General features: G+C 43.3%; 1 protein-coding gene across 3 annotated transcripts in view; it reads right to left on the reverse strand.

Moving 5' to 3' along the window:
- The window catches only part of EXD2 (exonuclease 3'-5' domain containing 2), a 70,081-nt gene that overhangs the window by 36,073 nt on the left and 16,286 nt on the right, over positions 1-17,722 (reverse strand). Inside the window, exon 1 of one of the 3 annotated variants that reach the window (XM_008138913.3) lies at positions 3,778-3,846. The exons of the other annotated variants lie outside the window; for them this stretch is intronic. The gene's annotated coding sequence lies outside the window, so the exon portion shown is untranslated. Of the gene's footprint in view, positions 1-3,777; positions 3,847-17,722 lie in introns of those variants that run through there. 3 annotated transcript variants of the gene reach the window in all.

Below are 17,722 nucleotides of genomic sequence, written 5' to 3' on the forward strand. Positions count from 1 at the left end.
TCTCTCTTTCTAAAAATAACAATACAAACATTTAAAAATTTAGAAAGATAACAGGTACCTAAGATTAAAAAAAACAAAAACAAACATAAGACAGACTAGCCAGTTTGGCTCAGTGGATAGAGCATCAGCCTGAGGACTGAAGGGTCCTGGGTTTGATTCCGGTCAAGGGCACGTACCTTGGTTGCAGGCTCCTCTCTATCACAGGCCCTGGTTGGGGCTCATGCAGGAGGCAACCAATCGATGTGTTTCTCTCACATCAATATTTCTCTCTGTCTTTCCCTCTCTCCTCCTCTCTCTCTCTAAAAACCAATGGAAAAATATCCTTGGGTGGGATTAAAAAACAAACAAAACAAAAAAGAACATAAGACAGAGTTGACTACTAACTACCTCCATGACTTCATCCTATCCTCTTTTACTTGAGTACTCATTCTAATATCCTCTTGTCTGAACTGCCTTTTCACTCTGAAAGGACTCTTGAACAGTTGCCTTTTAAAAATAAAACTACCTGAGGTTACAGGCAATCTTTCTTGAGTAATTTTTAAAAAAAGATTTTTAATTGATTTTTAGAGAGAAAGGAAGGGAGAGGGAGAGAAATATCGATATGCTGCCTCTCACACTCCCCCTACAGGGGATCAGGCTCACAAATCCAGCCACTGAGCCACACTGGTCAGGGCTCTTAAGTAATTTTTACTGCTAGGTCAAAGACTAACGTCAGAGCATTAATTAGAATTTCTTACACCCAGGGAGAACCCTCAAAAGTTTTTCTAGATGGATAACATCCTGAGGCCAATAAGAGAGGGAAATAAAATTTCAGTCTCTTCCTCTCAAACTCCAGACCTATGGCTTTTTGCTATTTTGGGAATGACTCTGGATCTTGGGAAGTAGTAACCTTTGCACCCTCTTTTAGGCCCATGGGTTGTTTAATGCCACTAGAAATATCTGCTGTTTGTCCCAGCTGAAACCTGACAAGATATCTGAAAGGATTTAATAAACATTTTTATCAGAAATTTGGCCAAATTGGACGCTAATGTCAGAGCCTAATATGAAATGTATCCAGAGAGAAAGAAACATTCCAACAATGGATGATGGCGTTGTCAGTCCTCTGCCATCATCTAGGTGGCAACCCAACTCTTGAGATATTAAAAACAGCAGTCCTTGCCTTAGCCGGTTTGGCTCAGTGGATAGAGCGTGGACCTGTGGACCAAAGGGTTCCATGTTCGATTCTGGTCAAGGGCACATACCTTGGTTGCAAGCTCCTCCCCCGCCCAGGCCCCGGAAGAGGGGGGAGGGGGGAGGTGTTCCTGCAGGAGGCAACCAATCGATGTGTTTCTCTCACATAGATGTTTCTCTCTGTCTTCCCCTCTCTTTTCCACTCTCCCTAAAAAATCAATGGAAAAAATATCCTCGGGTGAGGATTAACAACAACAAAAAACCACAGCTGTCCTTATTTTACAAATGAAGTCTTTACAGGCCAGAGTTGTGGCTCCAGAAACAATTCAAAGCCCACCAATTCATTTATTGTCCCCAAACCTCCTGTATTAATCTCAAAAGGCTTATAAATATGGGCTTTATGAAACCATCAGGATAGGAAATACACATGTAAAAGATTGATACATTTAAACAAAATTTAAAGCTTTGGTTCAACAAAGATGCCACATGGCTAAAGACAAGCAACAACTTTTCTTTTTTTTAATATGTTTTTATTTAGCCCTAACTGGTTTGGCTCCATGGCTAGAGTGTCAGCCTGCGGATGGATTGGCTGCCTCCTGCACGCCCACTACTGGGGATTAAGCCCAGAACCCTGGCATGTACCCTGACCGGGAATCGAACCGGTAACCTCTTGGTGCATGGGATGACACTCAACCAATTGAGCCACACTGGCCGGGCAAGACAAACAACAACTTTAAAAAGCACTATGTTGGAGATGAATATTTAAAACATATATAAATGACAAAAAGATTACTATCCAGAATATATAAAAACACTACTATATGCCTATAAAAAGACAACCCAATAGAAATGAGACATTTCTTAAAGAGGAAATACACCTAACCAACAATCATGAAAACGTAATTTCACACCCTGGCCAGTGTGGCTCGGTTAGGTGTCGTTGCAAAACTTTGGCGGTTCAATTCCCAGTCAGGCACATGCCCAGGGTGTGGCTCAATCCCTGGTAAGGGGTGTGCAAGCAGCAGCCAACCCCCATGTTTCATCCGACCTCTCTCTCTCTCTCTCTCCTCTCTCTCTCCCCCTCCCTCCTTCCCTCCCTCCTTTCCTCTCTCTCTAAACATCAATTTAAAAACAACAACAACATAATCTCACTAGTAACTACTTGAGACATGCTCATATGGGCACACAAACACATGGAGGATTTTCTATGCAACACTGTGTCTTTACAGTGAAAAACTGTAAGCAATCTACGGAATCTCACATACTATGGAACCTTAACATACTATGGAATTTACAGAGCAAGCCGAAAGAATAAGGTAGATCTCTACAGAATGACAAAGAAAAAGTTCTAAGACCAATTTTTAAGCACAAAAAGTCAAGTTGCTGAGTAGGTACAATACATCATTTTGTAAAATATACATTTGTGAAAGTTTAACACAAATATATTTTATATGTGCAAACACCTGTCAATATATATAAAGAAAAAGAAATAGGAAAGCACACCCCAAACAGTTCTTACTTTTGGGCAAGCAACTAAAGAAGAAAAATGGAAATGGAAAGACCCAGGTCAAAGAGCATCTATTCTGTTTTTAAAATTTCATCAATGTTTTACAAGATTGTGTGCACGGACTACAACCAAAATAAATATAGAAGAATAAGTGCATTATTGCCCTGGCTGGGTAGCTCAGTGGGTTACGGCATCGCTCTAATCCGCCCAGGTTGCCGGTTCGATCCCTGGTCAGGGAACATACAAGAGTCAACAACGAATGCATTAATAAGTGGACCAACAAATCTGTGTTCCTCTCTCTCTCTAAAACAATTTCTTACAAAAGTACATTATTAAAACAAGGTCAACTTGACCAAAATTAATCATTCCTCCATATTAAACCTCCTCTCTCGCGCAATTCTGATAATTAGCAAAACCTTTCAGTGCAGTTCCTTCCGTCCTTACAACTAAAACAGACGACAGAATTAATGTGGTGTTTAATAAGAGAGTTCGTCTGTGTCCAATTGCACGTCGAAAGCTTATAAAGGTTTGGGTTTGTTTCTATTTTAAAGAGCAGGTATCGATTTTGTAACAGATCCTCCTTAACGTTCCAGTTTTGATCTATCCCAGGGATGCGAAAAAATAAACAGGTGTTTCCCCAGCAAGGCCCGACGCAGCGGGTGTGGCCTGGGAGGAAAGGGGTGGGAACCATGGGGGGCGGGGTAAGTCCCCACGAATCACGCGAGGGAACTGTAACTGGACGCGCGGAACACGCAGCGCCCCAGGAGTTACCAGGTGCTGCAGGTGGTGCTTCCTTTTTACCGGGTCAAGAAGCCACGAAGGTCTGGGAGGTGCTTCTGAAGAGAGAGGGGGGTGCGAGGGCGTTTCTCTGGGAGGGCGTGGGGGGCCCGTGCACTTGGTGCGAGGAAGCCACGCCGTGGGGCGGGGAGAGGGGCAGGGCCAAGTCGCTCTGGGACGGCAGGGTCCCCGCAATTTAGTCGCCCCCACACACGGTGACATCATCAGCTCCACGACCCCTCTTCTCAATCCGCACTGGAAACCCCCTCCGCCCCTCGCACAAGTCGGGTGGAAGGCCTCGCGGGCCTCTGACCCTCACTTACCTGTGGCCCGGATCCCACCCGAACACCTGCGGCACCTCAGGCTGAAGAGCTGGAACCTCCGCAGCCACCTGCGCGCACCCACCCGGATCCACTAGGGCCGAAACCACTTCCGGTCCTGCGACCGGGGGACGTAATCCCAGGCGGGGTGTACAAGTGGGCGGCGCCATCTTGTACGGAAGCTGCTGGGGCAGCTGTTGCCTTACCAGTTTCTTCACTGCTGAACAAAGAGTCGGTTAAAATTTGAAAAGCTTAACGTCTCTTGAGGAAAATGGTGTTTTCTTTTTGTTTCTAGGGTGACATTTTTTTTCTGGAACCCTCACAAATGCAATATGGAACATCTAATTATTACTAGTTAGCTCCAGGAGTGTTTTCCTGCTACAATAACTGTTAAATAATGAAGGTAAATAGGAGAGACACTTGTTTAAACAATGTATTACTCATTAGCAATGTATTTTGTACTATAGCCATTATAATAATTTATGCCTTCTTTTATAACAACCACAATACCTTCCGTTTGTATTTAAAATCGTTCACTCAACCAGTCTTTATCAGCAATAAAGTACTAGTATGTGAGGCAGCTAGTGTGTGCTGTGTGCTATTGCTTTGTCAGAGAATGTAAATCAGAAGGAGAAATGAGATGTGCATAAACAATATAAAGTATAATAATAGCTGCCATTGGTTGAATATGTGATCACAGTGTGCTAGGAACTTTGCATATTTTATCTCATATAATTTTCATAATAACCTAGTAAAGCAGGACTATTTTTAGTGCCATTTTGCATAAAATTAAGAAGGTTAAATAAATTTCTCGGTAACAAAAACAAGTAAGCATTGGAGCTGGGAATCAAACCTCAGTGTGTCTAAGTGCAAAGCTTGTTGCCCTCAGCCTCTATTCTAACCCCTCCAGCACAGGAAGAAGGTTCTAAGTTCCATTAGATAAGTTACCATAAAGGGGAAATTTCTGGCAGATATAAGGGATTAACTCCCTCATTTTAAAGAGTAAATGCAAATAATTAAAACCACAGTGAGCTACCATTTCATACTCACCAGAAAGCCTAAAATGAAAAAAAACAAAACAAAACAAAAACCAACAGTATAGATCAAGTATTGGCAAGCTTGTGGGGCAACTGGAACTTTAATATGCTGCTGAAGGGAACATAAATTGGCACAATAACTTTGTTGAAATGTTTGGCAGTATCAGATAAGCTGAATATATGCAAACCTTTGTCCCAACAATTTCACTCCTAGGTATGTACTCAACAGAAATGTGTCCATATGTTCACTAAAAGAACATGTATAAAGAAGTTCACACCCATACTTTGTACTAATCCTAAACTGGAAACACCCAAATAGCCATGCTGTTAGAAGTCAAAGTAGTCATTAGTCTTGGTGGAGTAATGACTGGAGGAGAACATGGGAGGTTCATGAAGTACTGACAGTGTTCTGTTAATCTGAATGCTAGTTTACATGTATGTTCAGGAGGCATATTTGTGGTCACTTTTCTGAATGTATATATGCTTCAATAAAAAAATTTTAATGCCCTGGTCGGGTGACTCAGTTGGAGCATCGTCCCATATACCAAAAAGTTGTAGGTTCTATCCCGTCAGGGCACATACCTAAGTTGCAGCCCCGATCCCCAGTGTTTCTCACTCATATTGATGTTGCCCTCTCTCTCTCTCTCTCTCTCTCTCTCTCTCTCTCTCTCTCTAAATCAGGTGTGGGGAACTTCCTTTCTGCCAAGGGCCATTTGGATATTTATAACATCACTAGAGCCTCGGTGCACGAAATTCGTACACGGGTAGAGTATGTAGGCCTGGCTGGCAATCAGGGCTGATTGGAGCTATCCAGCTGCTGGCTGGGGCCTCCCTTCCCCGGCTGCTGGCTGCTGGCCGGAGCCTTCCTTCGTTCTGCACCGTCCCCTGGTGATCAACACACCTCATAGGGAGTGATCCGTCTCCGGGTCAAACTCCCGCAGGGACAATTTGCATATTGGGCTTTTATATATATAGACTTGCGGGCCATACAAAAATATCAATTTAAAAATTAGCCTGCTGTATTTGGTCAAACATTTAATTAACTCACCCCTAATGCCTTGGCAGGGCCAGACCAAATGATTTCTCGGGCCTTATACAGCCTGCAGGCCAGACGTTCCCAATCCCTGTTGTAAATCAGTAAAAACATATCCTTGTGTGAGGATTTTTAAAAAATACTAAAACAAGTATTTAATGAAATTAAAGGAGTGTCAAGTTTATAAACCCGATGGAAAAAAGATCAGGAGAGAAGATAATAGACAAACAAATGCCAATATAATTGTAGAAGATAGATTAGAATGGCAGAATATTGACATGTGAGGGATCCCATAATGAACTGTCTGGGTCCATAAGCAATCATCCTACACTGAAAACCCAGTCAACAAGGCTCATCTGCGCATAAAGAATTTCCAATCAGCTTTTTAATACTTCACTCTTTGTCTTAGTCCCTTTCGGCTTTTATAACAAAACGCCATTGACTAAGTGGCTTATAAACAACACAAGTTGGCTTATAAACAGAAGTTTATTTCTTACAGTTCTGGAGGCTAGGAAGTCTATGATCAAGGCGCCAACAGGTTTATTGCCTGGTAAGTGGCTGCCTCCTGGTTTATAGACATCTGTCCTTTTCATTGTGTCCTCACTTGGGCAAAAGAGTCGGGAGCTCTTTTGGGCCTCTTTTATAAGGCGCTAATCCCATTCATGAGGGCTCCACCCTCATGACTTAATCACCTCCCAAAGCCCCTGCCTTATGATACCATTATATTGGAGTTAGTTTACAACATATGAATTTTGAGAGAACATAAAACATTCAGTGTATAGCACTCTTAAATATGAAGATATCCAAGAATTGCCAGTCATTGCAGGAATGCCTTCAATACTATTAACATTTTCTTTTTTTAATTAATTATTTATTTTAATATATTTTGTTGATTTTACAGAGAGGAAGGGAGAAGAATAGAGAGTTAAAAATTTCGATGAGAGAGACACGCCCCTCACTGGGAATCGAGCCTGCAACCAAAGTACATGCTCTTGACCAGAATCAAACCCGGGACCCTTCAGTCTGCAGGCCAACACTCTATCCACTGAGCCAAACCAGCTAGGGCTATTAAGATTTTCGAAGGAACATGTATAGATCTCCACCCAGCATTTTGAGATCACAGCTATTTTTCAAACATACCAGGAAGATTTAAGAAAATTAATTTTTATTTAGGCCATTGTGCAACTTCCTACAAATTGGGGGTGAAATCCTATCATACAGATCTCATTGTCTAACCATATTACAATTAAGTTAGAAATCAATAATAAAATTATTATTTTTAGAACTCCATATATTTGGAGATTTAAAAACACAACTGAAAGATCAAAGAAGAAATCTCAATGGAAATTTATAATATTAGATTTGAGAGGTAATAAAAATACTATATATATGAGAATTTATAGGTATAGGTAAATTAATAATCTATGATTTTACACTAGAAGATAAGACTCAAAATTAATTATATGATTGGCTTAATACATTAGAAAAAAAGAGAATGAATCCAAAATTCTGTAGAAGGAAGAATATAAAGATCAAAGAATAAATTAAAATAGAAATAGATGTAATATAAGTGGCCAAAAAAACTAAGGTTAGATCTCTGAAAAGATAAAATAAAGTCCTGTGAGATGGATCCAGATAAAAGATAATAGGAGCAAACAAATAATATTAGGACTAAATAATGTCCTGGCTCATGTGACTCAGTTGGGCATCATCCCATGCACGGAGAGGTCACTGGTTCAATTCCCAGTCAGGGAACATGCCCAGGTTTCTGGTTCAGTCTCCAGTAGGGGCTTGCAGGAGGCAGCTGAACTCTCTCATTGAGTTTTCTTTCTCTCCCTCTCCCTCCTTCTCTCTCTCAAATCAATCAAACACACACACACACACACACACACACACACACACACACACACACACACACACTTTTTTTTTTAAAGAGAGGGACAGCCCGGCTGGTGTGGCTCACCGATTGAGCATCGACACAGGAATCAAGAGCTCACTGGTTTGATTCCTGGTTAGGGCACATGCCCAGGTTTCCGGCTCGATCCCCAATAGGGGTGCATGCAGGAGGCAGGCAACCAATGATATTCCTTTCTCATCGATGTTTCTATCTCTCTATTCCTCTTCCTTCCCCTCTCTCTCAAAATCAATTTTTAAAAAAGCCATTTTAGCCGAAACCAGTTTGGCTCAGTGGATAGGGCATCAGCCTGTGGACTGAAGGGTCCCAGGTTCGATTCAGGTCGGGGGCATGTACCTTGGTTGCGGTCACATCCCCAGTGGGGGGTGTGCAGGGGGCAGCTGATCGATGTTTCTCTCTCATTGATGTTTCTAACTCTCTATCCCTCTCCCTTCCTCTCTGTAAAAAATCAATAAAATATATTAAAAAAAGAAAACATTTTTTTTTAAAAAAGCCATTTTAAAAAGGGGGGACATCACAAAATACAGAAGAGATTTAAGAAACAAAAAAATATGAGCCACTTTATGCTAAAAATATTGATTAAACAAGAGAATGAAAAGGCAAGCCACAGATTGAGAGGGAATACCTGAAAAACACATATTTAATAAAGATTTGTTATCCAGTCTATACAAAGAACTTTCGGAAACTCAACAACCCAATTAAAAATGAATGAGAGACCTAAATAGACACTTCACCAAAAAAGATATGTGATATCCAAATAAGCACATGAAAAGATGTTCAACATTACATGTTATTAGGGAATTGCAAATTAAAAAAACAATGAGACATCAGTATTTCATTAAGTAATTAAATCCTATTAGAATATTGAAAATCTAAACACTGACAACACTAAATGCTAAGGATATGGAGCAACAGGAACTCTCATTCATTGCTTGTGGGAATGCAAAATGGTAGTCACTTCTGAAAATATTTTGTCAGTTTCATACATAGCTAAACATAGTTTTACATGCCCTAACTGGTTTGGCTCAGTGGATAGAGCATCGGCCTGTGGACTAAAGGGTCCCAGGTTCAATTCCGGTCAAGGGCATGTACCTTGGTTGTGGGCACATCCCCAGTAGGGGGTGTGCAGGAGGCAGCTGATGTTTCTAACTCTCTATCCCTCTCCCTTCCTCTCTGTAAAAATGATAAAATATATTTAAAAACAAAAACAAAATATAGTTTTACCATACAACCCAGCAATCATGTTCCTAGATACTCACCTAAATGAGTTAAAAACAAAAATCTATACTAATAAAAGAGTAATATGCTAATTAGACCAGGAGACCTTCCGGAGACCTTCTGGATGTCCTTCCAGACAAAGCTGGGGGGCTTGGCCGGCCTGCAAACGGCCCTCAGCCCCTCACCCAGGCTGACCACACCCCCCAGTGGAGACCCCCACCCTGAAGTGGGTGTGGCCAGCCTGCAAACGGCCATCAGCCCCTTGCCCAGGCCCACCCCACCCCCCCCCAGTGGGGACCCTCACCCCTATGGGGGTGTGGCCAGCCTGCAAACAGCCATCAGCCCCTTGCCCAGGCTGGCCACGCCCCCCAGTGGGGACCCCCACCTTGATCCGGGACCCCCTTCAGGGTAGACCAGCTGGCCCCCACCTGTGCACCAGGCCTCTATTCTACACTAATAAAAGGGTAATATGCTAATTAGACCAGGAGACCTTCCGGGAGACCTTCCGGACATCCGTCTGGACAAAGTCATGGTGGCGGGGCCGAGGCAGAGGTGGTTACAGGCGATCAGGCCAGGAGGGAAAGGCAGTTGGGGACGATCAGGCCAGCGAGAGGCGCAGTTGGGGGCAAGTAGGTTGGTGGGGGGGGCCAGTTGGGGGTGAGCAGGACAGCAAGGGGGGCTGTTGGGGGTGAACAGGCTGGTGGAGGGGCAGTTGGGGGCGATCAGGCTGGTGGGGGGAGCAGTTGGGGGGCAAGTAGGCTGGCAGGCAGAGTGGTTAGGGGTGATCAGGCAGGCAGGCAGGTGAGTGGTTAGGAGCCAGCAGTTCCAGATTGCGAGAGGGATGTCCAACTGCCGGTTTAGGCCCGTTGGACATCCCCTGAGGGGTCCCAGATTGGAGTGGGTGCAGGCTGGGCTGAGTGACAGCCCCCCCCCCCACCCCATGCACAAATTTTGTGCACTGGGCTACTAGTCTACACATAAATGTTTAAAGCAATTTAATCATAAATTGAAAAGTAACCAAGATGTCCTTCAATAGATGAATGGATAATCAAACTTTGGTACATCCATACAATGAATATTATTCAGTGACTAGAGGCCTGATGCACGAAATTCGTGCAAGGGGCTCGGCCCCCGCTGCCACAGCTGCTACTTTGGCCCCTGCCACTGCGGCCGCCTCTGCTGCCGCCACCACCGCTTTGTCCAGAAGGGCATCTGGTCTAATTAGCATATTACGCTTTTATTATTATAGATAAGATAATGAGCTATTAAGCCACAGAAAGACATGACGGAAACTTAAATGCATATTGCTGAGTGAAAGAAACCAGTCTGAGAACGGTATATTGTATGATTCCAACTATATGACATTCTGGAAAAGGGAAAAGTATGGTGACAGTAAAAAGATCATTGGGCCCTGATCAGTGTGGCTCAGTTGGTTGGGTGTTATCCTGTGCACTGAAAGGTTGCCAGTTCAAATCCCTGTCAAGGCACATGCCCGGGTTTCAGTTAGATCCCTGGGTTGGGGGTGTGCAGGAGGCAGCCACTCTCACATCAATGCTTCTCTCTCTCTTTCTCTCCCCCTCTTCTTTCCTCTCTCTCGCTCTCTTTAAAAAAAAAAATCAGTAAAAAATCTTTTACAAAAAGTTGTCTTTCTGTTTAATAAAAAGATCAGGGGTTCCTTTGGAGGAAGGAAGATGTGCATAGGATTTTTAGGGCAGTAAAATTATTCTGTATGATATTGTAGTAATGGATACATGATGCATGTGTCAAAACCCATAGAACTCTGCAAAGCGAGAAAACCCTAAAATCAACTGTGGACTTCAGTTGGTAATAATGTGTCAATGTTAACAAAGATCACATTATGTTAATAATAAGGGAAACTGTATGAGAGTGGTTAGGGAGGTGTATGGGAACTCTCTGTACTTTCTGTTAAAATTTTCTATAAACCTCAAACTGCTCTAGAAACAAAATCAATTAATTTAAAAAAAGAGATCATACTGTGAACTGCTTGATTTATCTATAAATGCATTATGCATTTATTCATTGATTCTAAGGACAACTCATGCCAAGCATTGGGAAATCATGTACAGAAAATTCAAAAGGAACTGTGGCAGGGAGTGGCCTGCCTCTTAGCCATCCTCCTCTTATGCTTAATAACAGAAGGCAGGAGCATTTTAAAATTGCACTTAAAAAAACATTTTGTCTCCATTGGGAACGAGTATGACCATGTCACATAAGTTCTGGCCGATGAGGTGTAACTAAAACTTTTTGCATTGGACTTATGATAAAGTTCCAAAAAAGAGTGCAGACAACTACCACAGGGTTTTGTGTGTGTTTTGTTGTGTTGTTTTGCCATTTTGTCATTGCCTTTCCACTTATTTCAGGCTAAGATGAGGGTCTGACTGCAGTGGCACCTTGACGATGGAAGCCAAAGGCTTAGAAAGATAGAATGGAGAAGTAAAAAAGCCTGGACCCTTTATGCCTTCGGTCGTTTTCATATTAACACTGAACTACCTAATTCTGGACTTCTTTTAACTGAGAAAATAAACTTTATTTTGTTTTGTTTTGTTAATCCTCACCAGAGGATATTTTTCCATTAATTTTTAGAGAGTGGCAGGGAGGGGGAGAGACAGAGAGAGAGAGAAGCATGGATGTGAGAGAGACATCCATTGGTTGCCTCCCACACAAACCCTGACTGGGGCCTGAGATCTAGCCTGCATCCTAGGAACCTGCCCTTGACCGGAATTGAACCCAGGACTCTTCAGTTCAAGGGGTCTATCCACTGAGCCAAATCGGCTAGGGCAAAACTAATTTTTTTAAAGCCACTGCAACCAAATCTTTGTTACCAGGAAAACAATCCCTAACTGATACAGGAAATGAAAGCATTAATAATGAATGAGTGCCACACAGGTCAACTAAAACCTGTTGAATAGAGTACCCAGCGCTGAAGCTACTCAAGAAAGGTTTTTAATATGATACCCTTGATTGGATTTGTTTAGTGTGTTGAAGATAAAGGTCAAAACTTAGAACTACTACTAATTAGGCTCTTTCTGAAAAACTATTTCCTTCTATTGAAATTCTATTCATACTTTCTGCCCACTGATCTCTTCTATAAACTTTTGTAATATTATTAGGAATTATAAAGATTATAAAAACATGTAGCAAAGCACTCAAGAAGCTTGCAAGCTAGTTGGAAACATAAAAGACTTAGCAAGTGAGGAAAGTGTATCCTTTTTTTGGTAGTTTAGAAGTATAGGGAACTATTTTTCTCCTAAGGAACTGGAATGAGACTACCTCTTTGGAAAGATGCCTGTATTCATTTTGAAAAACTTCCATGAAGAATGAGGGTGGAACACACGTGTCTCCAATGGGACAAGTTCACCTAATAATAGGGTTTGGAAGGCTGGTGAATCAGCATTCCTTTGGTTCTGCAGTGAGTGGTGTGATTGGGTTGAGTGTCGATCTATGAACCAGGAGGTCACAGTTTGATTCCCAGTCAGGGCAGAAGCCTGGGTGGTGGGCTCAATCCCCAATGAGAGGCATATAGGAGGCATCTGATCAATTGGTTCTCTCTCATCGTTGAAGTTTCTATCTTTCTCTCCCTCTCCCTTTTTCTTTTCAATGAATAATAAAAAAATATATCCTATATAATAAAAGGCCAGAGGCCATAAGCATCACGACCGGAACAACTGCTAGACCAGTCGCCATGAGGTGCATTGCGCACCTCTCGGTCCCTCCCCTGTGGCCCATAGGCTCCAATCACAGCAAGGTGGGTGGCAGGTGGGCGGGGTGGTGAGTATGGCGAGGCAGGGCGGCGCACATGGGGCGGCCAGTGGGTGGGCGGGGCTGCGAGCACAGTGAGCAGTGGCGGGCTACCATGTGTGATTTTGTGCGCTGGGCCTCTAGTCTATATATAGAAAAGGCTAAGTGACCGTCCAACCGTCTGTCTAACCAACTAGTCAGTACATATGACGCGCACTGGCAATTTAAAAATAAACGTTGACTCACGTATGCATGATACATATAAAGCTCTCACTGGCACCAATCGCATGGGATGCCAGAATGTTATCTGAAGACCAACTATTGGCACAACATACCTCTGAAGCCGAAAGAAAGTGATGTCATCGACAGAATATTGTTTGTTTATTAATTTATATATATTATTTTCATATACATTTTACTAATTTTCTTTCATCTCTGACACTTCTATGAAAGGGCAAATAGCGATATTAAAATATTTTGTATTTTAATTTTATAATACTATATTATATGCTAGGGACCCGTTGCAGGAATATTTCCTGCAAGACTTCTGGCGGGCTTCCCTCCCGCCCCCCCACCTCTCCCGCTGCGGCGGGCGGGGCGGGGCGGGACGAATGGGCGGGGCGCCTCCCACCTGTCCCGCCCACCCAACCCAGCCCACCTCGCCCCGCACTCCCTACCCTCTGCGCCCGCTGACGCAGCTGCCTCTGTGGCCGTGCGCTGCCGCCGCCTCTGATCACCCCGACCCACCGCGCACACTGCCACCGCCTCCTCAGCCCCGCGCGCTGCTGCTGCGCGCCCCACCCACCCACCCACCCCACCACGCGCCACCCGCCTCACCACGCCCTGCCCGCAGCCACCACCACCTCCAAGGCCACCGCAGCCTCGCACACCGCCTGCCATGTCCCGCCTGCCGCTCACACTGCCCGCCACCACCTCAGAGGCCACCATGGCAGCGTGCTCCACAGCTGCGCCACCACCCACCCGCGCAGCCGCCATGCTTTCTGCTTTCTTCACTCCTCCCTCCCTCAGCGTATGCAAATTAACCACCATCTTGTTCACTCTGATTGGCTGTGGGCATAGCGAAGGTACGGTCAATTTGCATATTACTGTTTTATTAGATTAGATACTATTTTGACATGTAATTTTTTGCAGTAATGTAATTACTGCACGAATCTTTCTTCTAATTAATTTCCTTTCAATGTGCATGAATCCATGCACCGGGCCACTAGTATATATATAATTTTTTTGTTGTTAATCCTCAGCAGAGGATATTTTTACATTGATTTTTAGGGAGAGTGAAAGAGAGAGGAAAAGACAGAGAGAACATTGATGTGAGAGAAACACATTGATTGGTGCCTCCTCTACGAGCCCCGACCTGGGCCCCAGGCTGGGGAGGAGCCTGCAACCAAATTACATGGCTTTGACAAGAATCAAACCCAGGACCCTTTGGTCTGCAGGCCGATGTTCTATTCAATGAGCCAAACCAGCTAGGGATACACACACACACACACACACACACACACACACACACACACACATTTTTAAGAAGCAGAGGTAGCCTTGGCCAGTATTCTCAGTGGTTAGAGCTTTGGCCCACAGATAGAATGGTTGCAGGTTCGATTCCCAGTTAAGGGTACATCCCTGGGTTGCAGGCCCCCATGGTTGGAGCACATGCAGGAGGCAACCAATTGATGTGTCTCTCTCACATCTATGTTTCTCTTTCTCCCCCTCTCTCCTTCCCTCCCACTCTCTCTAAAAAATCAATGGATTAAAAGTCTATTTCATCAGTAGTTAAACCACCAGATTTCCCCCCTGGCTCCCAAGTAACTGTCCCTCTAGGACCTTTGAAGAACGCTTAGGATTGATTCCCTGGAAAGGATAAAGTAGAGGGTATCTTGTCTGGTTAAGAATAGGGTGCCATACTAAAAATATATGGATTCAGTGAAAATTATTTACTTTCAAGACTATTGCCTTACTCTCACATCAACAACCAATGTTAGAAGCCAAGTATTCAAGAAAATTTTTCAGATAATTTTGTTAAGAGCATATACCCAACTTTTGTTACTATCTTGAGACAAGGAAGAAGGCCTATTGTAGGGTATAGGAGAAAGTATACGATACTTCTAAATGGACCAAAAGATTATTGGGAAATAGAAATCTATGCATTGTTTTAAACATACCCTTCCCTTGTTTCAAATTCAATGTTTATGCCTTTTATTGTTTTTGAACTAAATTTATCAACCCCAACAGATCTTTTCACACGCTACACTCAAGCTCCTCTCTCCTGCCCACTTCACATATATTCCACTTCTTTCTCTGTTTTTCATTTAGTTACTGATGCTAGAAACCTGTGAAATGCCCTAGACTCCTGCCTCTCCCTTATCCTTTTGGATGTACTCTGAACAATGTTCGTCTAACTCTGCTGGCTATAAAGAAATTGTTCCTCAGCTTCCAACCTGCCCACCCATCCTGTGTTTTGTGGTGCTGAGACTGGGTCTCTGAAATTCCCATTTTTCCTCTGCCAGGCTGACTCTCTGTTAGGTTCTGCAAACAGTGGGAGATCAGAAGCAGGAAGAAGGGAGAAGAAACTTGCTCCTTCCTGTTTGCTTCCTGTTTCTATCAGTGTCGCCCAGGCAACAGTTCTTCCTGCCAGCAGCAGCAGTTGGTTCTAGCTTTGGATTTCTTTACATTTTCCCAGAAGGAGCCTCATCACATTCCTCAGAGATACCAGTACCAGTTAGTCAGCCACCCTCCTTAGAGGTCAGGGTCCCGACACCATAGGGCCCTCCTCTGAGCTATTGAGGTGCCAGAGGTAAATCCACAGCATGTTCTCCGCTAGGTCCAGGTTCCGGCTCCCCCGGGGCCTCTACAAGTGCTTGGTCCCAATAATCCCAACCTTGACCCTTTACTATCCCATCTACTTCTTGCAGTTTCTACTTCTTTGTTCCGCTTTTCCTTTTCAATTCTCCAATACCTGTGATGTCTCCAATAGCTCTTTACATTAATTTTCTTAGTTAAGATAACTGCCATAGTTTTCGCTTCTTTATAGAAACCTAATATAGGAAGTGGTCCCAAGAATGGTTTTAGGAAATAGACTTTGAGATAGAGGATTGTGGGTTGATTTGGTCACGTCCTTAAACTCAAATTCAATGTTGAGCAACTTGTCAATGGGAAATGGGATGTAGTGGCATCATAAATAATCAACTTCACAAACTTTAGCAAATGCTCTAGAGCCACATTTGACAATTTGACAGTAATAGTGACTATAATAACTGCGGGCTGGGAGTGGTAGCATTTGATTGCACTGAAGAACTTACATAAATGGAGAAAAGGAAAAAAAGAAAACAAAATAAATGGAGCCCTAGCTGGTTTGGCTCAGTGGATAGAGCGTCAGCCTGCGGCCCAAAGGGTCCCAGGTTCGATCCCTGTCAAGGGCGCATACCTAGGTTGCATGCTCCTCCCCAGCACGGGCCCTGGTCAGGGGGCATGCAGGAGACAATCAATCAATGTGTCTCTCTCACATCGATATTTCTCTCTGTCTTTCCCTCTCTCTCTAAAATCAATGGAAAAATATCCTTGGGTGAGGATTTTAAAAAAATAAGAAAGAAATGGAGCCCGGGCAGCATGGCAGAATGGTTGGGCATCAATCTATGAACCAGGAGGTTGTGGTTTGATTCCAAATCAGGGCACATGCCCAGGTTGTGGGCTTGATCCCTAGTGTGGGGCATGCAGGAGGCAACCAACCCATCAATGATTCTCTCTCATCATTGATGTTTCTATCTCTCTCTCCCTCTCCTTTCCTCTCTGAAATCAATAAAAATATATTTAAAAAAAAGAAAAAGAAAAAGAAATGGAGCCCGACTGTGGGACTCAGTGGTAGAGCATTGACCCATGAACCAGGAGGTTACAGTTTGATTTCCAGTCAGGGCACATGCCTGGGTTTTTTTAGCTCAATCCCCAGTAGGGGATGTGCAAGAGGCAGCCGGTCCATTATTCTCTCTCATCATTGATGTTTCTATCCCTCTCTCCCTCTCTGAAATCAATAAAAACATATTAAAAAAAGAAAAGAAATGGAAAGTTCAAGTCATTAAACATTCAGTTAAAGTCACAGTCAAAGAACAAAAGCTTCAATAGTAGCCTTAAAAGAAATCCTTATTTTTGTACATGCAGACTAACCTTGCTGAAAATCAAACACAAAATTGTGCAGTTTTAGAATTACAACATTAGTTGATTTCATAGCCTTGCTACAAGTCTTTAGTAAAATATAGGGCATTGATTGGGAATGGTGTGATACTGAAACTTGAAATGGGGATCACCCAACAAAATCAAGATTCTAGAATGCCCAAATCTCTCTAAACCTCCAGTATCAGTGGAAAGTATAAGCATCAGTATCACCCCTACATCCCTTGCTTAAAAGCCCTGTAATAACATCATCTGAACGATTTCTATTTTCCTCAAGTTTCACCCCAACCACTCATTGTTACCTATTGATCAGGGTTTCTCACGATGTTTGGCTCTGGATTATTTTTATTTTTTAATATACTTTTATTGATTTCAGAGAGAAAGGGAGAGGGAGGGAGATATGGAAACATCAGTAATAAGAGAGAATCATTGATTGGCTGCCTCCTGCACACTCCCCAGTAGGGAGAAGCCTGCAACCTAGGCACGTGCCCTTGACTGGAATTGAACCCGGGACTCTTCAGTCCCCAGGCGGTCACTCTATCCACTGAGCCAAACCAGCCAGGGCTGGATTATTCTTTTTTTTTTTTAATAATATTTTTTATTTATTTTTTTTAAAAATATATTTTATTGATTTTTTACAGAGAGGAAGGGAGAGGGATAGAGAGCTAGAAACATCGATGAGAGAGAAACATCGATTAGCTGCCTCCTGCACACTCCCCACTGGGAATGCGCCCGCAACCAAGGTACATGCCCTTGACCTGAATCGAACCCAGGACCCTTCAGTCCGCAGGCTGACGCTCTATC

This window comes from Eptesicus fuscus, chromosome 5 (genome assembly GCF_027574615.1).
Source record: "Eptesicus fuscus isolate TK198812 chromosome 5, DD_ASM_mEF_20220401, whole genome shotgun sequence".
Taxonomy (NCBI): Eukaryota; Metazoa; Chordata; class Mammalia; order Chiroptera; family Vespertilionidae; genus Eptesicus; species Eptesicus fuscus.